Genomic DNA, 25,980 nt, shown 5'->3' on the forward strand with positions numbered 1-25,980 from the left:
GAAAGAGAGAAAGAGAAAAAGAGAGAGAGAGAGAGAATCGCGAGGCAGAATTGGGTAAGGGCATGTTTGTGTTTCCAACGACTCCTGGAGTTTACGGCAGCAGCTGGCCAACGGCAGCCCAGTAGAAGGAGTACAGAGGTGGACAGTCCAACAGAGAAAGACTTGTACTGTATCGCTGTCTGTGTGAGTGTGTGAGTGTGTGTGTGTGTGAGAGTGTGTGTGTGTGAGAGAGAGAGAGAGAGAGAGAGAGAGAGAGAGAGAGAGAGAGTGTGTGGGAGTGAGGGAGTGTATTTAAAGGATGGACAGACAGTAGAAACACACACAAAGTGCTCTTACTCAGCACTGGGCCAGCACTGAGTCTGGTGGGCCAAGTTTCCACTGGCAAATAATAATTCAATTTAAGTGCTCTCAAAGTGTGTGTGTGAATGGGTGTGTGTGTGTGTTTGGGTGTGTGTGAATGGGTGTGTGTATGGGTGTGGGTCTCTGTGTGTGGGGGACGACTGGACTCTTACCCTCACGCTACAGGGAGACGTGCACTCCGCCCAACAGCATCCTCTGTTTCCAAACAACGTTTTCCGTCCTGATCTGAGTGTTTACACTCACTGCTGAGGGCGTTGTGTTGACGAGGTAGACGAAATAGTTCGTGAAGGTCAGTCTACCTGCATGCTCCTCGTGAACAACCTGTCGTGTCGTCAGTGCAAAGAAAACACGGCAGAACTGAAGAAGTGAATGAGTAACTGAAGTCTCAGTCTACAGGCTGAATACTGTATAGCTTAAATTCAGTCTATATGGTAGACTCTATCATTTAACCCTTTCAGAACCTGCGTCTATTACAATGGACATCACATATTTTCTGTTTATTAAATATTTTGCTGCACTAAACAGTTATTGAGGCCTTTTATCCATTAGAATAGACCAGAGACCCCATTCATTCAATGAAAATGAAGCCAAAATCTTCCTCCATGTTGGCGATCCAGAAACCCGAGTCTGTAGAGCGCAGTAGAGACCAGAGGAGGGAGAAAGACTGTGGAGAGACCACCTGCTCATTTAAATAACCCCGCCCCTGAGGGCTGCCTCCACAGAGCTCACACAGTCTATGGTCCCGCCCATACAGTCATTGGTCCCACCCCGGCTATAGGTGTAACCCAGCCCTTTTACACACCAATAACCAAACCTTTTTTAATAAAGAGCTGAATAATGTTTTAAAAACGAATTCTGTGGGGATATAAATATTTAACACTATAAGCAGAGGTTACACTAGCTGCTGCATTTAAATAATGGAGGTAGAATTACAGTATATCGGGAAAAAACGTGATTGAAAGTTGTTCTGTTTTGATTTTGAAACCTATGGGGATGGGTGGAGTTACACAGCTTTCTGCAACCGAACAGCAGGGGGCGCCCGACCTGTGGTGGCTTCACTTTTGAGAGACGATGCTCTGTCCAGCTATATACAGTCTATGGAATAGACTATGAACCACCCAATAAAAACGTTTACCAGAAAATGAAACAGCAGCTTAGCCCCGCCCACTGCACTGAAAAACACACTAACTCAAGATATAAGGGCTTGGTAGTGTTTATAGCTGACGAGGCAAAGAAACATCTCATTTTTACTCATTTTATGTGGTTTATTTTACTGCTGATTAGGGATGGTTTGAAAAAAAAAAAGTCAAAATCAAATACAAAATAAAAGTGCAGAACAATGCAATGGACGATAAAAAGCGATTAAACATTTTAGTTAATCAGATTTAATTTTAAATAGAGTTCATGTTAAAATATTAAAGTCCTGTTTTTTTATCCAGCACAGAAAAAAATGCATTCTTATATTCTTATTTTTTCCATAACTAGAATATTATTCAGGTCTGAAAGGGTTAATTAAGGAAATAATAACTCAAATAAATTAAAAAGTTAAACAACTTGAGTAGCTTCATAAAAAAGAAGGGTTCCTAGAGGGTCCATTTGTGATGGCAACAGAGATGGAGTGCCTGAATGGTTTTTAAATGTAAATTTCCTTGTACTGTATTTGGTTCATTTAGGATGTCTTTAGGATGCTATTCAGGACTCATTTGGGGAAAAAGCTGATTTTTGCTGGTTTGTTTTCACACACAAGAACTCCATCCAACCTAGGGATCGATTGCACAATTCAATGCATCACTTTTCTGTGTGTAGGTTCAAAAAAGCTTCACCTAATTGCAGATTTTGAGCGGTGAGTAGCAGTGCTTTTGGGATGTATGAATTTTATCTACTGCTGTATCATTTTCAGTTTTCATGCATCTTGGCATCATGTTCTCCTCCACCAGTCTTACACACTGCTTTTGTATTTTTGCCTCTTTATTATATTCCAATCTGACATGACAGTCACTACCTGGCTTCTGCTCTGTCTGTGGGCGGTCGCGAGCCGAGGTGGGCGGGGCCATGAATACTAATTCACGGGTTGATGTAGACACGGTGCTTTTCCTGATCGACTCGTTTTTCAGAATATTTTCTGTTACCAACTACTGTGAACAATGGAGGCTAAAGAAGAGTTTTATCAAGTGCAGCATCATAAACAACTTTAGTGCTACATACTACCATACTCCACCAAAAGCCTTCTCTGATTCTGTTATGTTCACCTTATGGAAATGTACTGTACGCTGGTGTGTTAAAACATTGGCTGGAAACACTAATATACAGCTAAATGGTGACCACTTATTACATCATATTGCATAATAATCTCTTTGCTGTGATTTGGTTTGAAAGTGTAAGAGTACTACAGTACAGTAAGTGTGGGCTAATACATTATGCACATAATGATATACTGTATTTCCAGTTTTAGCCTTTATAAATGTTTAATTAATGTTTACCCATAGGGTTATTTGCCATAATGTGGGACACTGCTTAATGTAGGGCGTCTAAGCTCTATTTAGTTCAGGTCTATCTTAGATAAATAAAAGTCTGTGATGAAATGTGGTCACAATCACATGACTTCTCAACTGTCTGATCTTAGATTAGGGTGAGGCAATCCTCAAACAGGAAGCACCCTAATGCACAGACGTCCCACAGTCGGCTAATTCACTTATTCACTTTTAGTTCACCCACATCTACTTTTAATGCATGTAATAAAATTGTATATAACACCCACTTTAATTCCCTCGGCTACTGTGACATTTAAATAACTGTATGCACTTGTTCACTTTGCCAGCCTTAAGCTTTTATACCTCTTTATTTGCACCAATGTTTATACGGGTTCTGTTTATACTGGTACTGTCATTTCATCATACCTAACTGGTACACTCTCACTAAAAATAAAATAAAAATAAAACACTTAAAAATGATGAGTTTCTCTGGAATATAATCAAGAGGAAGATGGATGATCACAAGCCATCAAACCACCAAACTGAACTGCTTGAATTTTTGCACCAGGAGTAAAGTAGCATAAAGTTATCCAAAAGCAGTGTGTAAGACTGGTGGAGGAGAACATGATGCCAAGATGCATGAAAAAAACTGTGATTAAAAAACTGTGAGATATTCCACCAAATATTGATTTCTGAACTTTTTTTTTGTTATTTCAGTCATTTCTCATTTTCTGTAAATAAATGCTCTAAATGAGAATATTTTTATTTAGAATTTGGCAGAAATGTTGTTTGTAGTTTATAGAATAAAACAATAATGTTAATTTCACTCAAACATTATTTACTCAAACCTATAAATAGCAAAATCCGAGAATTGAATTGATTCAGAAACTGAAATGGTCTCTTAATTTTTTACAGAGCTGTATGTACAGAGATAAGATTGAGGAAAGTCTAAGATCAGTGCTTTATAGCAGTGTTAGCCTAGTATCTTACACTAGGAAGGATAAATTCTATGTAAGCTGTTTGAATGATAGTTATAAACCAATGGAGTGGAAAAGTGTGGTAAAAGCATTGTTGAAAAAGTACAAATCAATTAAAAATTGGTTGCTACAGTACATAAATTAAGAGTAAAGTTAAGTACTGCTATTTCTCCTCTGTCATTGCACCAACATTCATTTACAACAGGGGTGGGGGGCACTGGAGGCCAGAGTTCAGAAATCAGCACAGTTTGCTCTAACAGATCTATTACTAAAACCTGGCAATTAACCAAACAGTGCAGGAATTTGACCTTTCAGGACCGGTATTGCTCAACAGTGATCTATGTACTATTACTCTTTATAAAAACTTATAAATGCATCTATTTTTGCAGGGATTTATTTATTTTTTAGGTACCACTTCATAAAAAATACTTCTTTATAAAGGGTTTATAAATAGCCTATGAGGGAGTTTATTAAGGCTTAGTAATTAGGTTATAAATACTTTATAAATCATTATTGCATTATAAATCATTAATATCCTGCCAGAAATTTCAAATATGCATATGAAACACACACACACACACACACATACACACACACACATATATATATATATATATATATATATATATATATATATATATATATATATATGCAAAGTCAGTTATTTATTTAATATTATTTTATGTTGTAAAGGTTTAATTCAAGATTTGATCATTTTCATATCAGTGTCATGTATATATATGTAGAGTCAGTTTAGTTATTTACAACTATATTACTATTAGTTTATGTTAATATACACCAAGTTTAATCCAAGATTAATCTGGGTAATTAAAGTTAATAACACATAGATTAATGACTGCTGACTGATAAAACAGACAGAGTAAGCTCTAAGATCTGAGCTTTAACAGTATAAATTAATGCTAATTAAATCACCATAACTTATAAATGTCTTTATAAACTAGTAATAGTTATAAAAGAGCCTTATTTTAAACTGGTACCATTTATTATGTAAGTGAGTTTTTGTCATATGAGTGTGAATGAGTGTGTATGTACAGTATGCGTATGTGTGTGTGTGTGTGTGTGGGTATTGTTGAATCTACTGTGTGTGTGTATGTACAGGTTGGCAGAGGTGACATTTTTAAATGGGCTGTAACTGATGTAATTACAGATCATTTTCTCTGTGTTTAGCTGTTCGTTAAGGCATAACGCTCAGCCCAATAAACCACCCCCCCCCATGCACACACACACACACACACACTCTCTCAAACACACACACACTGCCCCACATAATTAATCATCTATTATTACCACTTCACCAGGTTTCCCTCACCATGAACTGAGATTTACTATGTAAATTTACCAGAGCAGCGGGGCACGTGGCTGTGATGTGGGTTTAATGGCCATTAGCTGCCCTTTCTCACCTGCTTTCTCTTTCACATGGAGTAATGAGAAGGAAAAACGGGTAATAATGTACATTAAGGCCTGTTTGTTGAGTTATGTTAAGTTAAAGTAAAGTTTAAAAGCAGTGGAATTAGTTTTTTTTAGAAAAACACAGTTAGAAGAACACAAGTTATGCTCATAATACCAAATACAGAATGTATGGAGCAACTTGAGTACTATGGTTACAATGCCTAAATAAAGGTACTGAAGATACTTTTGAGTGTAGTGTGTCAGCATTGTGTCTGCATATACTGTATTATATAGATGTATTAAACACAGAGTCATCTAAGCGTTCATTTAAGCGTTTATTTATTTTATTGTTGATTATGGCTTACAGCCAATGAAACCCAAAAATCAGTGTCTCAGAAAATAAGAATATAATGTAAGACCAATTGGTCCTGCTAGAAAATAAAATTTGCATCTCTATAAAAGTTGTCAGTAGCAGAGGGAAGCTGTAAGATATGAAGTGCTGTGAGATTTTGTGGGAAATCAAAACTGCACTGACTTCAGACTTGATAATAAAACACAGTGGATCAACACCAGCAGATGACAGACATGTCTCTCCAAACCATCACTGATCATCAGTACATTTTACATTTCATTTAAAGGAAATCAAGGGAGCAGAGTCTGGAGGAAGAGTGGAGAGACACACAGTCCAAACTGCTCGAGGTCTACTGTGAAGTTTCCACCAATCAGTGGAATGGTTTAATGGAGAGTCATGTCTGTCATCTGCTGGTGATGATCCACTGTGTTTTATTATCAAGTCTAAAGTCAGTGCAGTTTTGTTTTCCCACAAAATCTTACAGCACTTCATATCTTACAGCTTCCCTCTGCTACTGATAACTTCTTTTATGGAGATGCAGATTTCATCTTCCAGCAGGACTTTTCTAGGCACACTGCCCACACTGCCAAAAATACCTATTGGTCTTATACTCCTGCAGCCGGAAAAATGATTTGAAACTACCCTGAACATAAAAGTACCTATGAAAAGATCCTGTGTTAATGCCCAATATAATATATTAAAACATTACAATAAACAATAATGATGCACATTTTAAGGCACTCCTTATTTCAGCAACATAAAAAAGATTCTAAACTACAATCCACCATATTGCATTAATCGAAACTACTTATTAATCCTGAGATGTGTGGTTGTATTCTTGTTAAAAAGTGATACAAACATTTTTTAATCAGAAGCCCCTCATTGGTCCTGCCATTGCAGGTTGCATTGGGTGATACGGTTTGCTCATAAGGTCAGGGTATTATTAAAAATGTACTTAAAAATTTACTTAAGCAAAAAACACATATCCACCTGAATGTGCTCAGTGTGAGCTTACTGGCCTTTTGTTTGTGTGGCTTCCCCTCACCACGCCTCGCTGCCCATAATGTGTTATGTCTGGGTTCGGCAAACCTACAGTGCCTACAGCTACATCTGCACGAGCGCAGGACGAGTGCGGTTAACAACCCATAAAAAGAGGAGGAGGAGGAGAGAGAGAGAGAGAGAGAGAGAGAGAGAGAGAGAGAGTGGAAAGTGAACTGAGAAAAGATGCTGTGCTGAAGTCCAACCACAACCATTTAACAGAGCCACATTTTCCTACCTCTCTAACCAGTGGAACAAAGACAGCGACAACTAGTGTACTAAAACAGTCAACAGCCCCTCACTGAAATTCCCAAACTTGCACAGACAAAGGAACACAACACCAGACACAACACAGGAGCTTTAATAATTTAAAAATATATATTTTATGATTATTTATTGGTTATCAAAAGCCTGTACAAGCCATTCTAAAATCTTTGGTTTGTATCTGTTATTGTATTCCAGCTAAATGTTGAGATATACTGTATTTTGCAAAGAAAGTCAGCTATTTAGAATTTTCTGAAATGTTGTGGAATCCATTCTTCCCTCCACCTGTGCAATGTTGTCACTGCCACTGGTGGCCACCCAACTCCAAATACATCCGCCCCCATGCTTTACAGTTTATGAGCCTGGACTCAACTTCTACTGCTCCAATTAGAAGATGCTAGTAGTGACGAGTTATTGTGCTAAAAAATAATAAAATATAGTTAAATAAAGTTCAATCAATCTAAACCCAATACACCAAGATCCTTGATTTAAGGCTGATATGAAATTAAGCTCTGGCGGTCTCACATTTATCCTCATCATCTTCAGTCAAATTCAGTGGCAGAACCAATCAGAACTTGTATTTAAGCAGGGGGTGTGGCATTATATAAACAAACTCAGAGGCAGAAGCAATCAGAACTTGTATTTAAGCGGAAGGGGTGGGGGGGCAACACATAGTCAAATTCAGTTGAAGAACCAATCAGAACTTGTATTTAAGCGGAGGGTGGAACAACACATTGTCAAATTCAGTTGCACAAGCTATCAGAGCTTGTATTTAAGCGGAAGGTGGGACAATACAAAGTCAAATTCAGTTGAAGAACCAATCAGAACTTGTATTTAAGCGGAGGGTGGAACAACACATTGTCAAATTCAGCGGCAGAACCAATCAGAACTTGTTTTTAGTGCTACCGTCTGAAGAAAATAATTTTTTTGTATTTTTGTATTTTTTCAACATATTCCCTGACGCCAACCAATAGCCATGATTGTCTGTTGTCTGTTGTCCTCCTCTGTGATGACCTAAAAACTCACGGAAAGACCTGGACGATGATTGGTCGGAGACTAATGTGTAGTGTTGCTAGAAGAAACGAAACAAAGATGACTGCTATAGTCTGACTTTGTTAATAGAGATGTTTAAAATCTTGTGTATGTATCTATGTTTAAAATGTACAGGTGGTAATTTGATTGGATATGATTGAAAAGTACACACCCTGTCTATAAAAGATCTTATAATCTAAAATGAAGTGCAAAAATCTGCCTGTAGAGCTCAGAGACAGGACTGTGTGGAGAACTGAAGATCTGTGCTGGAAACTGAAAGTTCCCAGGAGCACAGTAGTTTCCAAAAGTCTGAAATAGAACATTATGGAACAGCCAGGACTCTTTGTACAGATGACCAACCCAACAAATTTAGTAATCAGAGGAGAAGATAAGGCCTTGGTACCAAAGGTCACTGAGAACCTAGTGGTCACTCTAACTGAGATCTACAGATCTGAAGGTTTGCAGATGAGAGAAACGTCCAGAAATATATATATATATATATATATATATATATATGGAAAAAATTGAATTTTCTTTAAAGCTGGCAAAAATTACTACAATTCTGTTTTTGCTTTCTTATTATAAGGCACTGAGTGCATACTGTTTACAGCTCTGTTTACAGAGCTAGTTAGTGTTAGCTATCTTGTGTATGTAACTCTAGGTTTAAATAGGATCTCCGGTTGATTCTGAGTTTTACCGAGACCTTAAATAAACACTAGGGAAGCACAGTTTGACAAGGCATTAAATGAAGTTTAAGGGTTAATTTTATCTAGCACTCAGTGCTGTATCTTTATAAATAAGGCTCTCTGTATCTCTGAAAACATTTTCTCCTTTAAGTTTTAGAGCTGTAAAATTGACTGTGGGGGGAGGCAGCAGATGTTGCTGTTATAGCTTCAGTGCAGTTAGCCAACCAGAGGCGATATATATGTGCATGTATGAATATTCATGAGCAAGACCAAAATCTTCTGTCTTTCTTCAGAGACACTCATTCAGTGATCTAAAACAGGGCTAAATAGAAACACCTGAGCACTTTTTCTTTCTCAAAAAAAAACAAAACAGGTCACATGAACACAACTATATATGAATGAATTTAATAACAATGGAATGAGACCTTTAGGACAAGGCCCTACATAAAAATTTAAAAAGCGTCTAAAGACAATTAAAATGCATTGTAGTGCATGCATTTAATGATATAATCACCAGCAAGATGAAATCTGACAAGACACTTATGAACCATCCTGCAATCTCCACACCATACCTGCCCATTACAGGTTACATCAGAGCTCCTGCTGCCAGGGTCGTCCACTGGTCAAGACATCATTCTTTAAAAGTGCAGCAACTGCCTGAAAGCCTCCCCGTGCTGAACTCACAGGCGAACCTGCAGTAAGTGTAAAAACCTAAACACAGGCAGCTCTTTGTTTCGGGAGGCGGAGGGAAAAGTTGACAGCAGGTTATTCGCCCTTTCTGAGGAACTGCTGCCAGGAGCTAAACCAGGTCAAACACATTTTAGTGTTAAGATAATGATTTTCAGTTTAACCTCAGGGATGGAATTATGATCTTTCTAAAGAGTCAAAAAGACTCATCGCTTTTTCCACTGATGCACATTCATCAAACCAGCTTTCAAACAGACCTTCTCGCTCTTTTCTTCCACCTCATACCAACATAGTGTGTCCCTCTGTGATGGAGGGATGAGGCTGAGAAACAGAAAAAAGGGGTTTCAAGTCCCAAAACTGTGTTCAAGTCCCAACTTCTTTCCACTACTTCACACCACACACACTGGGAGAGTGTTAAACTCAGCAGAACCAATCAGAATCACTATGTCAGCTGGTGAGTGGGCCAACACATAGAAAAACTCTGAAATTCTATTTCTGCAGAAGATTGAACAACAAGAAAATCAAATTTAGTGGCAGAACCAATCAGAATCGCTATTTCAGCTGGTGGGGTGGGCAACACTTACAAATTCATTGGCATTACCAATCAGAATCGCTATTTCAGCTAGTTGGCAGAGCAACACATAGTCAAACTCAGTGGCAAAAACAAACAGAACTTCTATTTTAGTGGAGGATTGAACAACATACAGTCAAAATCAGTGGCAGAACCAATCAGAAATTGTATTTCAGCAGAGGGTTAAACAACAGAGAGTCAAATTCAATGGCGGAACCAATCAGAAATTGTATTTCAGTGGAGGGTTAAACAACACATAGTCAAATTCAGTGGTACAACCTATAAGATTGCTATTTCAGCTGGTGGGTGGCCAACACATAGAGTCAAAATCAGTGGCAGAACCAATCAGAACTTCTATTTCAACAGAGTGTCAAACTCAGTGACAGAACCAATCAGAATTACTATTTCAGTGGAGGGTTGGACAACAAAGAGTCAAATTCAGTGGCAGAACCAATCAGTATTAGTAATTTAACTGGTGGGTGGGCCAACACATAGTCAAACTCATTGGCAGAACCAATCAGAACTTCTATTTCAACAGAGAGTCAAACTCAGTGGCAGAACCAATCAGAACAGCTATTTCATCTAGAGAGTGGGCCAATACTAAGTTAAATTCAGTGGCAGAACCCATCAGTATTGCTACTTCAGCTGGTGGGTGGGCCAACACATATAGATTGGTTAAGCCACTAAATGGCATAACCAATCAGAATTGCTATTTTAGCTGGTTGGTGGGCAAACACAGTCAAACTCAGTGGCAGAACCAATCAGAACTTGCATTTTAATGGAGAGTGGAACAACACATAGTCAAATTTAATGGCAGAACCAATCAGAATCGCTATTTCAGCTGGTTGTTGGACCAACACATAGACCAAACTCAATGGCAGAACCAGTTAGATAATAATAATAGGGTCATATGTGTCTCTGACCACCTCTGAATGTGGATTGAAGCCTATATAGCCTCGTGTTTTACATGAGTGTAACATCTTCATCAATCTGTAGAAGGTTATTTGTACTTTAAAAAAAGGTTCTTAACACAGGGTAGAAAGACAGTTGTGGTTTATTTACTGCCTTGCTTCAGGGAACCCTTTAATGTAAAGAGTGTGTATGCCTTCGGACAGATTTATGAAGAAACAGAGGGTGTGATGTGATTTACCCAGATCACTCCAGACGTGAGGAATTAACTGCTTATACGTCTCGGAACTAAAGGTTAATGTATAGGCCAGACCATCCATCCTGCTGCTCTGCTCTCCATGTATTACACTGACAGGCTAACTTAGCCTCCGCTACACCAGCCGACACCCCTCTTCCATCACTGTCTCAGACTGCAGGAAAAAGTGTTGCAGTCTCGCCTTAGCAACAGCAAGTGTAAATGTTTCAAGCTGGACTGTGCAGAAATGCCAGTTCCTGGGTCTGGTCCGTTAAACGGCCGGCCCTGTGACGCAGTTCAGCTGGAATCTAACAGTAGTTTGCCTCCTGCTGTCAAACAAGGACCTCAGAGCTGTCAAATGTTGTGGAGAGGTGGCAAAAACTACACTCCCCAGAGCCCTGGCTGTGAAAATGGTCCTTGCTAAATAAGGGCAGAAACCATGATGGAAGACTGGAGGAGAAGCAGGAGCTGCAAATCATCATCTGAACGTTTTGACTGCAGTGTCTCTCATAAAGAAACATATGACCATATATAGCCAGTGAGACTGGACGAATGACAATTACCATCCGCTAGTGTAATATCCTTCTCTTACAGACCATTTTTTAAGGTGACCATGTTAAAAAAGGTACTCTTTGCTCTGTGCTCCATTTCACTGGAACTGTAAACCAGTTAACCAGTATCCATGACTATTTCAGTCTTAGATTCAGTTCCTGTTTTAGTTTCTCAGATTTTGCTATTTATAGGTTTATGTTTAAATAAAAATAATAGTGTTGTTTTATTCTATAAACTACAGACAACATTTCTCCCAAATTCCAAATAAAAATATATAGCTTTCACCCATCAAATAATGCAAAGAAAACAACAAGTTCATATTCATAAAGTTTTAGGAGTTCAGAAATCAATATTCACAGTTTTCATGCATCTTGGCATCATGTTCTCCTCCACCAGTCTTACACACTGCTTTTGGATAACTTTATGCTGCTTTACTCCTGGTGCAAAAATTCAAGCAGTTCAGTTTGGTGGTTTGATGGTTTGTGATCATCCATCTTCCTCTTGATTATATTCCAGAGGTTTTCAATTCGATTAAATCAAGGAATCTCATCATTTTTAAGTGCTCTCTTTTTTTCAGAGCTGTATATATAAAGTTAAACAAATGTGTAGAATTCAATAGCTGTGGTCTCTCTCTTACAGCTACAGCTGTAGCATCTCAATAGGATTAAGATCAAATCTTTGACATGGCCATTTCAAGATTCTCGGTTTCTTTCTTTTGAGCCAATTCTTGATGGAATGTTTTGGGTCATTGTCATGTTGCATGACCCAACCTCTGTTCAGCTCTTGCCGATCCATGGCATTTCCACCTCCGAGCTTCAAGCTAGGCTGTATTTGGTTTGCGCCAAACATGTCTTAAATAAACCTACTTCGGATTACAAGTGCATGGGTTTAAATTTTTTAATAATTGGTAGTTGGGGATTGTGGCTGGAGATAATGGGTTTACATTCTTGGATACATTCTTTCTTTTGAGCCATTCCTTGATGGAATGTTTTGGGTTGTTGTCATGTTGCATGGCCCAACCCCCGTTCAGCTCTTGCCAGTCGCTGTTGCATCAAAGCAGCCCCAATCCATGAAATTTCCACCTCCAAGCTCTAAGTTGGGCTGTATTTGGTTTGGGCCAAACATGTATTGTCTTGTTGCTGTGCCCAAATAAACCAACTTTAGATTACCAGTCAACAAGTTACTTAAACTATACAAATTTGTATAGTTGGTAGTTAGGGATTGTGGCTGAAGGTAATGGGTTCACATTCTTGGATAGTTTCATGCAGAATTCTTTAAGATGAATAATGTTTGAGGGATTTTTTGTTGTATGTACAACCTGTTTTTTAATCATTACACCATTGCATCTCAATGGGATTAAGATCAAGTCCATTCTATAACTTTCCGTTTCTTTCTTTTGAGCTATTCCTTGATTTAATATTTCGGATCGTTGTCATGTTGCATGGCCCAAAAAAAACAACTGTGGATTACTGGTGTATGGGTTGAGGTTTTTGGATAATTGGTAGTTGGGGATTTTTGGTAAAGGGGTAAAACACTCAAAATATGTGAAGATGAGCTTTCATTCATTGTCTGCCTCATTAGGAATTGATGTGATCTGTATGCACGGCTAATCTGAGGTCAGACATGTGGGCAGTGGAAAGAGGTTCCGGTGGCAGAGGCAGAAGGGCGAAGTGTTCCTTTAAACCACCTTCCTGAATAAATCCCCCTGCTCATTTCTCCCATGTGTTGCGGACATTGTGTAGCGGAGGTGTGCTGTGTCTCTCTTTGGGCCAAAGAGTTGGGAGGCAGGGCGGGCGGGGGCTTCTGGAGCAGTGTGTATTGTACCTGTTCATCCATTATGCACAAGTCCACAAATAATGAATGAGGCTGGTGAGTAACCCGAGGATGTGGTCAGACGAATGACGGAAAGAGTACTGAAAATTTCCACTCAAGTAGAAGTGTTACTCCAGAGAAGAAATCCACTTACATAGAAAAGTGCTCCACTACGAGTAGAAGGAAAAAAGAGTAAACGTATGCTGAGATACAGGGCGTACAGTTTCCGTTTTCTCTCTTTTCCTCAAGTGGCTTTTTACATTCCTTATATCCACATTGTTCTGGACCTTATTTACTGTATAAAACAGGCAGGATCTAAATTATTCAAGCACCCTGAAGTTTTATATATTTTAACTTTCCTATTATCAGGCTTTTATTGAGTTTATTGAGTAAACACCACATTTCTTTTCCTGTTGAAACAAATGCTTAAACATATATGCTTTAACACAACATAAATATTTTACTGTAAATCTTAAAGTTCAATTGTCCTTAAAGGAATAGTTTGGTGAAACATCTTATTAGCGTCAACCTGAACACTGCGAAAAAAAAAAAAAAAATCCTTATCAAGGGAAATCATCGTAAATGCAGTAAATATATCTTATATTTCTCATTTTAAAATAATTAGAGCACTATTATAATAATTAATTACATGTTTCTAACAAGTTTAATTCTTGTATTTATTTTAAGTGGTTTAATCTATTAAAAATGTCTCATTGCACTGGCAGACTATTTCACGTAAATCAGAAAATATTGCTCAAAACAAGCAAAAATATCTGACCAATGAAAAAAGAGCACCTAAATCATGTAAAACTGAATCATGTAAAATTGAATATTCATTTAAATGTTTGATGATAATTGCTCCAATATACAGAACTTCAGAACTGGTGAGCACAATAAGTTGACTGTGGACCAGTAAGCAATTTAAATTCTTCTTAATCTTATCAAATATCTTACTTTGTATTTTTGTATTACTGTCATAAACGCACAAGAATATTAAACTTATTTCTATTTATTTTTCTTTGTTTTAAGAATTTAAGTGTTGTTTTTTCTTTAGCAGATATTTTTGCTTGCATTACTCTTTATAAGGAGAGATTGTTTAGTTTAATAATTAACATTAGAACACAATTGAATTCAGGCACTTCTTTATCGTTTGCATGCACAGTACCAGCCCCTGCTGCATGGCTGAGCTAAGGTAAGTTCTGAATAAAACTTATTGGAGTAATGGATGACAACAATGCTGTTGAGAAATATAAGCCTCCTCGTATTCTTTGTACAATAAGGCACACCGGAATATAAGATGCATTATGTGACACTAGTAAGGAACAGGGGTGTCGCCAGGTTTTCCTTCTAATTCAGCAGATCTCACAGCTGTGTGTCGAGAGATGTAAAGCTAAGCTTATTTGGGTGAGTAAAGTGCTTCTGTTTATTTACAGTAAGCTTAGATTTAAGTAAGCCAGGGCGATGCTAGCTAGCGGTTCGTCCCGCGCAATAAGTAGCTAATGCTAATGCTGCTCCAGCAGTGCTAGCTGGAGTTAGCAACAGGCTACAGGCCCATAATACTCACCTCTGAATGGCAAAAGAGCTAGCAGTTAGTGGCTAATGCTAATACTGCAGTAGAAACTGAAAGCTCACCCATATAACTTTGTACTTTAGTGGAGTGGGTTTACTGATCCTTAATAACTGACTGGTAGAATTCATAAAGAATTCAAGGAGCACCAGATTATAAAATGCACTGACGATTTTTGGGAAAATTAAAGGATTTTAAGTGTGCCTTATAGTGCGAAAAATACAGTACATATGAAATTCTAACACTGACACAAACTGACACTAGCTAATATGACGTATGCATAGCAAATCCTAAGATGAAAAACTAGTGAATAACTATAATGGATGTGATCAAGTCAAAACAGATAAAAAAAAAAAATGTTGATAATTGGGAACCACTTTAAAATAAGACTACCTTTATAAAGGGTTTATAAATGGTTTACAATTAGTTTATTAATGGTTACTAATTTGGTTGGAAATGCCCTAAAAATCATTAATAATGAGTTATAACACATATGTAAAATTTACGTAGACCTGTTGTTTGCCAAATAGTGAACCCACAGCCATCTATTATGTTGCCCTTTCTATGTATGTGTTATAACTGATTATTATTAATGATTATTTTTAAGGCATTTATTAGTAACCATTAATAAACTAATTGTAAACCATTTATAAACCCTTTATAAAGGTAGTCTTATTTTAAAGTGGTACCGATAATTGTTATTGGGGATCACCTTGAAAACAGAAAAGAGCACAGGGAAGTGGATTTTTGAGGAATAAAGGTGAAATTAATGAAATGCTCTCAATAAGCAGCATCCATCTACCGTCCTGCAGGGTTAGCAGAGCGTGGGGTCCTGAATGACATCACTACACATCACTGCCTGACTCTTTTCCAGGTCATGGCTAACCTAATGGTTTCGGTTTAGATTTTCAGCCCTTAAATGACAACACAGACTTCAGCTGCCTGGAAACCAAGGACTGGGTTTTTCTACCCGGGCAGATCTTTCCACCCACAGGCAACTCCTCAGACTAAATCACGCCATCCTGCATGAAGAAAACAACTGGAAAACATTCACAGCAATGGAACGGGTGATTCTTCTCTGTAGGAAAGGGTTATGGTCACTGGGTGTGTGTCTTGTGAAAACGTTAAAAACAAATATTTATTACATGGAAATACTATGTTTAGAGAGCGTTTAAAGAACAGTAGGATCTCAATAGGATTAAGATCAAGGCTTTGACATGGTATTAAGCTATTCGTTAATATAATGTTTTGGGTCATTGTCATGTTGCAAGGCCCAGCCTCCGTTCAACTCTTGCCAGGTCCTGTTGCATCAAAGCAGCCCCAAACCATGACATTTCCACCTCCGAGCTTCAAAGATGGTATGGTTGGAGGTTCTTGTGGTTAAAAGATAGACTTTTTAGTCAGCCAACATACTCTGAGTTGACACAGTTGTTCATCCACCATTGCCCAACACATCACTTGTTATTTGCAGCTTAATATGTTTATCCCAACCCTTTTGACAGGCGCTACTGTAAAAAGACAATGGGTTCCCATTCTTGGATAGTTTCTTGGAAAGGTTTTCTCTCTTATTCATGCAGAATTCTTTAAGATGAATGATGTTTGAAATAGGTTTTTTTTTTGTATTCACAACCTGTTCTTTTTAACCTTTTAACTCGTTTACTTTGTTACTTGTATTTAATTCAGCAAAATTAAGCAATTCTACATTAAAATGTTTTACACATGCTTGCTTCACCTAAATTGCAAGCAATATAAACAGCTTACATGGTTAATATTTGCCCTTTACCTTTCTTATGTTACATTTCTTTCAAAAAGTGCTACTCTTTTTTTATTAGTTTTTTAATAAAATGTAAAAGAAAATGAATTAAACTCAAGATATGAGTAGAAAATTTGTTTAGTTTCAAATTTACAAATGAAGCAATGTTTATTAGCCCTTGGTCAAACATACTGTATGTAATATAAATGTTGGGGGGGGGGGTGTACAGTGTGTGTTTATCGAAAATGTGTTTTGATACATGTTTTTCACAAAAAATGAGCCAATGCCAATGAGTTTGAGTTAGAAAAAATATTTTTTAGTATCATTTGATGAAAAATGAAAACGGGTCCCACAGACCCGAACACCACACAAGGGTTAAATCATCTTAAAAGGATTAAGATCAAATCTTTGACATGGCCATTTCATAACTCTCCGTTTTCTTTCTTTTGAGCCAATTCTTGATGAAATATTTTGGGTCGTTGTCATGTTGCATGATCCAACCTCTGAGCTCTCAGCTCTTGCCAATCCATGGCATTTCCACCTCTGAGCTTCAATCTAGGCTGTTTTTGGTTTGCGCCAAACATGTCTTAAATAAACCAACTTTGGATTACTAGTGCATGGGTTAAATTTTTTTATAATTGGTATTTAGGGATTGTGATTGAAGATAATGGGTTTTCATTCTTGGATAGCTCGCCTAATGTTTTTGAGGTTTTGACATGGCCATTCCATAACTCTCTGTTTCCTTCTTTCAAACCATTCTTTGGTTGCATCTTTTGCGTCATTGTCATGTTGCATGGCCCAACCTCCGTTCAGCTCTTGCCAGGCCCTGCCTTAGCAAAGCAGCCCCAATCCATGACATTTCCACCTCCAAGCTTCAAGCTAGGCTGTATTTGGAAATATTTATTTCATGTAAATGTTTACTAAGCTCCACTAATGGAAAATATATACAAAACAAAACAGAAGTCAAGGAATCTCAACAATCTGCAGAGTGTTTAAAGAACAGGTGCAACAGCTTGGGTGGCCTTAAAGGCAAACATCACCCTAAAATACCAACATACCATAAAAGAAACACCCCGAAATATTCATACTCATATTCATTCATCTCCTCTAATAAACAAAAAATTATTTAGCTTTATATGGGAGCATTTTCTTCATCATACGTAATGTTCTGCCGTTTATCAGCTTTATCAGTTTGCTAAGTAGAGCTGCTGAAACGCAGAGAAGAGAAAGAGAAAGCGAGAGCTGCATCCACTGCATCCCTGACCTCAAGCATAGTTGGGTTGTAGGTGGTCCACAATCCACCCAACCACGATTTGCTCTAGAAGTGTCAGAAACTGACAGAGGGAAGCCCCTGAGCTCTACACAGCCTTGAGAGAAGAATAAATGATGCCTGGGACCTTAAAAATACTTGCCTGCACTACAAAAAATATATTGTGTAGATTTATATTAACATTCCTGGTTTTCACTAGACTAGATTTTCATTACTTAACAACTATATTTATACATTTATGCACTGGCACTATGATCGTAAGTAGATTGCTGGTTCGAATCCAAGTCATACAGCTTGCAATCAGCTGCCGAAGCCCTGAGGGAGCACAATTGGCTTTGCTCTCTCTCTCTGGGTGGGTACAGTAGATGGTGCTCTCTCTTTCCCCTCATCATCCTAGGGTGATGTGGATCAGCACAAGGCTGCATCTGTGAGCTGATGTATCAGAACCGAGTCGCTGCACTTTCCTCCAAATGCGCTGTGATGCTACTTGGCAATGCTGCATCAGACTTCCCAGACACATTGGTCGATAATATAATTTATCACAAATAATTTTCCTATTTGTCAGTCTTTAGCATTTTTGTTTTGTTTTTATAAGTTGATGAAAAGTGTAACAAATTTCTTTATAGTTTTCATTTTCAAGTATTAATTTTTATTTAGTTCTCGTCTCGTTTTTATCATAAAAAATATGTTTTTCAACTAAGATATTTCGTCATTGTTATTTTAATTTAATTTTATGACGGCCCCAGACCATTTCATTTTGAATAAAACCTGGTTATATCAGAATATGCTCTGTTAAAATGCAAGTAATGCAAGTTGTTCTTTTATAATGAAGATGAAGGTGACCCTTTAAATGTGGTCCAACTGTCTCGCGATACATCAGCATGTAGGATCTGCAGTATAACTTAAAGGTTTCTCTTAAAGAGAAGAGGAGAAGAATAGAGTGCTCCTTTATACTCTTAAAGACCCTAATTAATAAATAAGCACTCACGATTTATAGACTGCTGAGAGAGGAGGCTACATAGCTAAAGAGGGAGGAAGGAGAGGAGTAGAGGAAGGAGATCAGGTTTTATTATTATCTTTATGTTTAGGAGGGGCGTCAGGGTAGATAATAATATAACCTCGACTCCTGCACACGTCTCTGTGAATGATTGGGAGTGGAGAACGGGTGAGAGAATGAAGGAGGACGCGAGTAAGGGAGCGTACGTGTGTTTGTGCATGCGATTGTTTTCACAGCTCGCTGTTTGGACACCGAGTTGACAGATGCATGAGTAAATACATAATGAAATAGGAATGGATGAATAAATGAACAATGCGGGATGAGCAGGGCTTTCATGGCCTCTGATGTCCGACTTCAAACGGCGTGACACAGCAGATCGGCTATGGAGACCGGGGAGAGGCGGGCGGGATGGAGGGAGGAAGACAGGGTGCTGGAAAGATGGAGGGAGGGATTAAGGGAAAGGTCAGAGGAAGAAGCTTTCCTGTCTGCTTCTCTCAGTAGCAAGTCTTCTCAGTGGGATGGGTGAGCTTCCTGTGTCATCTCTCTCTCTCTCTCTCTCTCTCTCTCTCTCTCGTTCTCACCCCTATCTCTCTCTCTCAACCTCTCTCTCTCTCTCAACCTCTCTCCCCTCTCTATCTCTCTCACACGCCCTCTTTTACTCTCTATCTCTTTCTCACTCTCTCTCTCTCAACCTCTATCTTTCTCTCTCACCCTCTCTCTCTCTCTCTCTCTGTCTCTCTCTCTCTCTCTCTTTCTCTCTACCACCATCTCTCTCTCCCAATCCAGTTCAGTTAGCAGTGCTTTGCCAAAGCATATAACAGAAAATACATAAAAAATATATTATTATTATTATATTATTATGAGGACTACAGGACTATTATTATCAATGATAAATGACAAGAAAAGGAAAATAAGAGAGTGAAGACTTTATAAATGTGTAATAATAAGGAATAAGGAATCAGTAATATCAGTAAATTAGTTATAATCATTTATATTCTGTGCTTTTGTCCACACTAGTTTTGTGTCTCTATCTATCTATCTATCTATCTATCTATCTATCTATCTATCTATCTATCTATCTATCTATCTATCTATCTATCTATCTATCTATCTATCTATCTATCTATCTATCTATCTATCTATCTATCGCCTCATGATCTCATAGCTCTTGTATTTGCTGGGTCAATCCATGCCAATTTGCACTGATCTCGTGATCTTGTTGTGTCAAAGATGTGATAGATTTCCATGTAAAATATTTATTTAATAAATCCTGCAAAATTAAATAGTTTGCCCCATTAGGTTCTAAATAACATTTTAAATATTGCGTGCCTAACAGTTGACTGTTGTCAGGGTTTTAATCGGTCAGTGGAGCACCTGTATTTACAGCCACCAAGATAGAAACACGCCAGAAATGTACCTGAACAAACGTCACTTCCAGACCACCACGCACTCCAATGCTATTTTAACAGCGCAGGCACGAGGCATGAAAATAGACTGTTGAAAGAATGATAGGAAGATAGCAACAAGCATTGCAACATGCCTTCTGCAAGATGTACAATAGGACCCTATGTTTTTTGCAATGAAATGGATGTATATTAAAAAAAGAAATGAAGTTGATCAGAGAAAACATCAAATATTTAATATACTGTCATTAAATATACTGATTTTAGCAATGCTTATAATGTGAGAAACGTTTACGGAACTGTAGTTGTGTAATCACTCCATCTCTGCATGTTAACCAGACAGAATTTGCATTTGCACAAAGGAAATGAATTTAAAACTAAACCCAATGTACTGTATCCAAAGAGCTTCACACATTGCCTTTGGCAACAATCTGCAGCGTTTTACCTTCAGCGTTGCTCAGCATGTTTTACCACTGTAATCAAGTCATCATGGAGTGGGAAGAGATGTCAGCGCACCACTGAGCCGCGGTAATGAATCACCGTTACTGGTTTAGCATAGGACGCTCCAGCTGGAAGCGGTGCGACAGGATGCTAATGAATGATACAGATGAATCTCGCCCTCATCGACATGGAGCACGACACGCATTACCAATCAATTCAGCCGGACACAACGCCAGCAAGGTCTCCACGATTGGACGTTTGACCCGTGACAGTGAATGATGAGGCGGCGCCCTTGGGCCTGATGGCTCTAAATTAAATACCAATTGCAGGCAGGGATGGAGAGAGACTGTATGGAGGTGATCCAGGGAAAGATAGAAGAGAAGAAGAGAAGAGAACTCAATCACAATTCGCTCTCTTTACAGCTGAGACATTTTAGATAAATGGTTTTAATGGGAACTCAAGTTTGACCTTAGAATCGAACCACCACAAATCATATTAAGGTATGATCATTTAACCCTTTATGCACTGTAAACCCATACGTTGTTTGAACTCAACAAGAACTGTCTGTTTTACATAAAATTGGATATTTCTAAAAAGTAAAAACTCAACTATTTTGAGTTTGCTGAACTTTTTTTGTGTGCTCATATACTGTACTATTCAAACTCAGATCTTTATGTTGAACCAACTCATAATAAGATAATAACTGAGTTTAGTCTGTTTTGCCATTAACAGCTTCTTTTCCATTGGCTTCTGTCAAAAATCTATTTGCATACTGGGGGTGTGTCCAACAGTTTCTGACTAACACTCACCATCAGTGTGTAGTGATTCCCCCTGAGCTACCTTGCAAATGAATCAACTTCCCCTTTAGTTGTAATTAAAACTTGATGTTTTAATTTATGCTAACTTAAGTTTTCATTCCCCATTGCTTAACCTTTTTAAGGCAACCGGTTTCCTCATGTTTTTAAAGTAAACTCAACTTTACCAAGGCTTACAGTGTGTCTTTTTTCCTCCCTATAATCAATCTTGCTCCAACATATTTATCTATTTATCTATTTATTAATTATTTTTGCTATAATACAATGTATTTTGACTATATTTGTGTTTTACATCATCATCCAATGTTTCTACTGACCTGTCCACTGCTTATCTTCTCAACAAACAAAAAGTTGTTCACAAAAAACATGTTTTCATCATATTTTTCTTAAATCGCTTTTTGGTTATTTTGTCTGACCTGCAGAACAATTTTGATCATGAAAATCTGCTTCAGTTTGTCTGAGCCTTTTCTTAAAGAACAACTGGAACAAACATAAAAACTCGATCAAATATAACATGGTTATAACAATGAGTCTAATACTATTTGTGAAATCAAGTCCATTCAAAGTGAGTTACAGGAGACTTTCTGAGTGAATTTCTTTTGGTTTAAAGCTGTTAAAGAACGTTTAAATGCACCTGCCCTCTCCCCTTACTCAGCATCCCAGCATCAAATTATACCTTGAGTCTAAATAATACTTTGGCCAAACGCTTACTTTACTCCCAAAACACAAATTAGACATCAGAGGTTATGCAGTAACCACTCGTCAGCTAAACCTAAAATTAGCCACATAAACCACAGCCTCAACGGCATGAAGAGATCATGATGGGTTTCCTTCTAACTCTTCCTAAAAGGTGCTTCAACAGTATCGATCAAATCACAAATCACACTCTTTTAAAACCATTACTTACTTAAAACAATACTTAAAAATAAGATTACACTTAGTAAGGGGATAGTATACTCCTAATCAACTTGAAAACCAAACTGAACTGCTTGGATTTTTGCACCAGGAGTAAAGCAGCTAAAGTTATCCAAAAGCAGTGTGTAAGACTGGTGGAGGAGAACATGATGCCAAGATGCATGAATTAAAACTGATTAAAAACCACCAGGGTTATTCCACCAAATATTGATTTCTGAACTCTTAAAACTTTATGAATATGAATTGTTTTCTTTGCATTATCAGCCACTTCTCATTTTCTGTAAATAAATGCTCTAAATGAGAATATTTTTATTTGGAATTTGGGAGAAATGTTGTTTGTAGTTTATAGAATAAAACAACAATGTTCATTTTACTCAAACAAAAACAATCTGCCACCTTTACCCACCTTGACCTTTAGAGATCAGCTCAGACTTCCTGAAACCAGCTACCAGCAGCTGCTGGTCCTGAGCTGCACGGTTGCCAGGTCTAATTTGTGCAGACCATCATACACTTGTTCCAGAGTAACACACGCTGCTGTGCTGAAAGATCTCCACTGCCTAAATGATCTACAGCAGTTCTGTGGTCAGAAACTGACCAGTGACACGTGGAATAGAGGATTAATCTAACTGTACACCTGTTAACCACTGTACAACTTTTTAACCCCTTTTAACAGTGGCCATATAATGCATTTTTCCCTATTTTGAGGGTCCCTGTGTTCAACTTAAAATATATATTTAAAAAAACACACTGTACCCTAGTGATTAATGGCTCATGTGAAAGTAGAATGAACCCATTGGTTTTCATAACCTAATAAATTTAATAACCTCTCATTTACTATATATTTTGATAATTAAAATTGTTTTTCCTCAAAAAACATTGTATCTTTAAAGTACATAATGATATAAAACTAATTCTGCTTACTATTTTTTCATAAGCAGACAAAAGTTTACTGCGCTACCTATAGGGATTTAAGTTTTATTAAAGATTAAAAAAGTGTCCCAAACTGTATCCAAATGACACAAAAAGTTTCCCAATGGCCAAAAACTTCTCCATTCAGCCCCAAAACCCTTTAAATGACTCAAAAGTAAAAATAAAATAATAATAATGGAACAGATATATATACATATATATATATATATATATATATATATATATATATATATATATATATATATATATATATATATATATATTATTTAATACATTTAATAAATTTAATACATTTAATATATTTATTATATATATTTATTTATTGTTCATCCATATATATATATATATATACATCCATATACATCCACACACACATATATATATATATATATATATATATATATATATATATATATATATATATATATATATATATATATTATTTCATATATTTATTATATATTTTAGTATAAATTTAATAAATTTCATATATTTATTATATATATTTATTTATTATTCATCCATATATATTCTTTGAATGCATTTTTTGTGCAGAAAGCAAATCAGGTGTTCACCGCACCTGTCCTACTCGTTAGACTAATCACAGAACTCGTTACCTGGAAAAAAATTTGCTCAGCTGAGCTTTCCAAAAGGCCCATTTAGGCCATTTAACTGTGACACTGTTGTTTTATTGAATTAGAATAATGGAGAAACCGTTTCATTGAATTAGAATAAATGCTGGAATTTTTGTTTTCTGTGAAGAGTGTTCACTGTGCAGTATAAAGTCAGGGTTGAGTAGAATTTCTAAGTTGTAAAATCAATCATGGGTAAGCAGCGCGACCTCTCAACCGGAATAGTGGCTCAAATTCATTGACCCAAACTAAAATTGCTGAGCAGCTCGGCATCAGCCAGTCTTCCGTCTGCAAAGCTCTCAAGAAAAACTGCAGCAAGCGCACCAACTGTTCCGGCGTCCGAAAAACTTCTGCTCGCGACAACAAGAGAAAGATCGCAGTCAGCAACCGGTTCAAGTCCACTTCCGAGCTCACCGACAAAAATGGGCAAAACATAATACATAAAAAAATACAGAATACAGAATCCTCAGTGAGTGCAGAGGAAGAAACCTTGGGGTTAGACAGCTTTTAAATGAGTTTCAAAGTGTCTTTATACATTAATATAGGTTTTATACAGTATATTAAGGTGTAAAGCAACACTAATAATGAAAGCAGTAAGAATTAGTTAAAATCACTTCCTGAAACTAAGTGTAATTACAGGTCTTTGAGAAAATATTCTGTGGACTGCCGTTACATCTGGTATAAAACTAAAAATAACAATAAAACCGATTATATATGTACAGTATATACCTGTACCTAATAAAACGAGCTGTTATGTGCAGGGTAGGCATTATAATAAAGTAATAAAGTGAATGCAGAATATAAAGCATGAACACTGGTTGCTTCATGGTAACATTAAGGACTTAATTTGTGCTCATAGCTTTTGTCAGGGCAACACCCTCAACCAATTGTGATACAGCTACGGCTGTGACCTCGGATCGGGTGACGGTCTGCATAGCAGCACTAACAAATGCTAAATTTAGCCGTGTTTATACGCAACCCTTTTAACATTTCTTCCCAGCTGGCTATAAATACAGAAGAGGCTGCATGAAACCATGTAAACCATTAAAGTATATTATAATCATCTCAACTGGAAATAAAGGGCACAAACTGATAACTTTGCTAAATCAGTGTTTCCTCCTCAAAATTCTATGTTTTAGTTAATATTAGGGAACTAATAAAACTGACTCTCATAAATTAATTCAATTCTATATTTAACCACTTCTACACTGCCGCCACACATTAAGAGGAACGTATTTATATGAAAAAAAAAAAAAAACGTATCAATACTTTATCAATACATTGATTATTCAACTTCATAAAAATTATACAAATAGCGCTAAATGTCTATGTTCAGTGTCAGATTCAGGTTATGCCTCTGCAGACCGTGCATTTATAGTTTAAAGGAGTAACCAGAAAGAAAAACAGAGAACTATGAAGAGTTTATGGGTGAAAACCATCCAATTGCGAAGCTGAAAGATGAAGAAAAATCAATCCTGAAGAAGAAAGTCATCACTGGTGTACTGAATAAACACAGGCAATATAAAAATGCATTGTACAAGGATCGAACCGTCAATGCTCAGTAAAGACTAATACAGGGCTAAAACCATGTGGCTAGTACTCAGGTGATCTGCTTCCTGGAAGTGTCATGTGTTGTGTCTTGTAATCAGGATTGGGTGTAATGTCAGTGTGTGGTGCATCCTGGGCAACGTAGTCCAGAGGTTGCAGATCGCAGACAGAAACAAATTGGTTATTTTTATACTTATTTTGAGTTTACATGACTTAAAATAAGGTAAAAAAAATATATATAATCTTACACTCACACAATGCTTAGTAAGACAAACAAAACATTCTTATCAGAAAAAAACAATAGGAAATTCCAATACTGGAATAGTCCACCAAATTAGCCATTTTTTATTAAT

General features: G+C 37.2%; 1 long non-coding RNA gene across 1 annotated transcript in view; it reads right to left on the minus strand.

The window, feature by feature from the left end:
- The window catches only part of LOC125799090 (uncharacterized), a 229,757-nt gene that overhangs the window by 84,068 nt on the left and 119,709 nt on the right, over nt 1-25,980 (minus strand). The window lies entirely within an intron of this gene.

This window comes from Astyanax mexicanus, chromosome 2 (genome assembly GCF_023375975.1).
Source record: "Astyanax mexicanus isolate ESR-SI-001 chromosome 2, AstMex3_surface, whole genome shotgun sequence".
Classification (NCBI taxonomy): Eukaryota; Metazoa; Chordata; class Actinopteri; order Characiformes; family Acestrorhamphidae; genus Astyanax; species Astyanax mexicanus.